Consider the following 2,483-nt stretch of genomic DNA (forward strand, 5'->3'; position numbering starts at 1 on the left):
GTACCTTGAATGAGATCTGCGTTAGCCCCGACCTCTACTCCGCTCATCGTGAACACTCTGCCCTGAGCCCTGGGTCGTGCCGCCTGCACTGAGTTCACTGCTTCCCTTTTTAGCTTTGGGCATGAGGACTTGTAGTGCCCTACCTCATTGCAATGAAAACAAGTCACACAAGTGTTACCAAAGTGCCTTCCCTTACACTTGGGACACACTGGTGTCGCAGTCTGATTATAGTTCCCAACAAACGAACTCATCCGGTTGTTGTTGTTGTTGTTGCGGTTGTTGTTGTTTCCTAGTCTGAAGCCTCTGTTATTATAAGGCTGAAAGCTCATCTAATGACTTCCTGAAGAAGACGCAACAGACTTTTGATTGCAGTTGAAGGGCCTTCCCTTTCCAAACCCCTGTCCACCACTTCTCTGTGGACTGACCCATGTTGGAGGTGATACAACACTTTTCAGTGTCGCATTCCTCGCTCTAACGCTCTCTCGTAGAGCCTGCACTTGTTGACCAGAGTCACGAACTCTGGTATTTGCTGGTGAACAAACATCACCTTCAGTTCGGGCTTAAGTCCATCCTCGAACTTAGCGCACTTCGACCTTTCGTTCCCAATCTCATTGTAATGTGGGGCATACCTCGCCAATTCTTTGAACTTGGCGGCATACTCTCCCACCGACAAACTCCCATGTTGAAGCTTGAGGAATTCCATTTCCTTCCTCGTCTTCATATCAGCAGGGAAATACTTCTGCAGAAACTTGTCCTTGAATGTGGTCCAACTGACCATCTGATGCTCATGCTCTATCTGCCTCCTGGTAAACTCCCACCAGCTATTTGCTTCCTTATTCAACATGTAAGTAGCATAGGTAACCTTCTGTTTATCGGTATACATGAGTGCCCGAAAGATTTTTTCCAGCTCTTCAATCCATTCATTTGCAGCCTCAGGTGCAAATCCTCCTTCAAATCTTGGGGGTTGACGACGACAGAACTCGTCCAGCCCCTTATACTGAGTCGACCCTTGAGACGACTAAGCCTGGTGCTGTTGCTGATTCAGCTGATGTAGATTAGCATTTACACCTTGGAATGCTGCGGTCATTGCCGCCATGAAGTCCAGGTTTGCGGTNNNTCTTCCAGCCATCTTATTAACCATACATTTAAACTATGTGAGATACTCTTCTCATTAAAAACCTCCATCGTCGAACTCCAACGACAATCAAATAATCATACTCAAATAAACAACTATCACACAAAGTCACACAAGAAAGCATGTAAGGCCATGCCCAGGCCGAATAGGAAAGAGCCGCTCTGATACCATGTTGTAACGCCCCGAAAAAATACTTCTCAAAAACATTGCAGAAAAATGGGTAAAATCTTTTTTTGAATTGGTGCTATAAAATTGTTTCCTTTTCAAAACCTTCCTTTTCCGGGACATCACTTTAAGTAACTCGAATGCGGAAAATCAACTTATCGTTATCGAATGATAACTTAACCTGATTCACAATTTCCTGAATAACATAATGCATATAATCGGTTAAGTCAGAATTAGTTCATACAAACTAAGTCAACAAGGTGGAAACTACATCGCCACTAACATATACAAACAAAATAAAAAAGAAACACAGCCCCCTACCAAAAACAAAAGGGGATATCGACGAGCCCACAAGCTGACTCAGAAGATTCCAGGAATGTTGGACCCCTCACTCGGGTCCTCCTCATCTTCCGAGTTAGACACGAGGTCGATCACCTCCACCGAACTCTCTACATTTACGAGTTCAATGACCTCGTCCTCCTCTTCCTCTTCTTTCACTTCGTTATGCCATAACCCCGCAGCATAATTCGGAGGGGATGACATTCTCAAAACCAGAGTCTTCTTGCAGGGACCTCCCCCGAGAACACGGCTCCTCGTGGCTCTACTAGATGACGGAGCACCCAAACAATCTGACCACGTCCTCCGACCGTGGAAGGGAACAGTGACATCACTCCTAACTGGCGGGTATCGAAGTCCATTCTCTGGAGACCTTAGCCCCCTTGGCAGCAAGGTGAAAGAAGTGTCAATGTAGGTGTCAGGTTGAGGGATCATCATCGATGACCCGTTGCACACCCAAGGTGAAAGAAGTGTCAATGTAGGCGTCAAGTTGAGGGATCATCATCGATGACCCATTGCACATCATGTGCAACGACAGGCCACAGGGGCCTGCGTATGTGTATCTGTACCCATCACTATTCCATTGTCCCATCAGCAACATGGTGAAGTGATAACCTCGAATGTGACTGTTGTTGTTGGACATCTGCATAGCAAACATATACAAACAAGGAAAATACAGCAGAGAGAGTAAGACATCTAATGAACATAAATTCATTGACGGCGTGGACTTACTCAGAATATCACACTGAGACATAAAATATATTTTAGCATATAATTCATCAGTTATCATAAACATCATGAAGTAATACATAACTTACCATTTATTTTCAACATTACCAATATATCC

The sequence above is a fragment of the Lupinus angustifolius genome, chromosome LG20, assembly GCF_001865875.1.
Source record: "Lupinus angustifolius cultivar Tanjil chromosome LG20, LupAngTanjil_v1.0, whole genome shotgun sequence".
Lineage (NCBI taxonomy): Eukaryota > Viridiplantae > Streptophyta > Magnoliopsida > Fabales > Fabaceae > Lupinus > Lupinus angustifolius.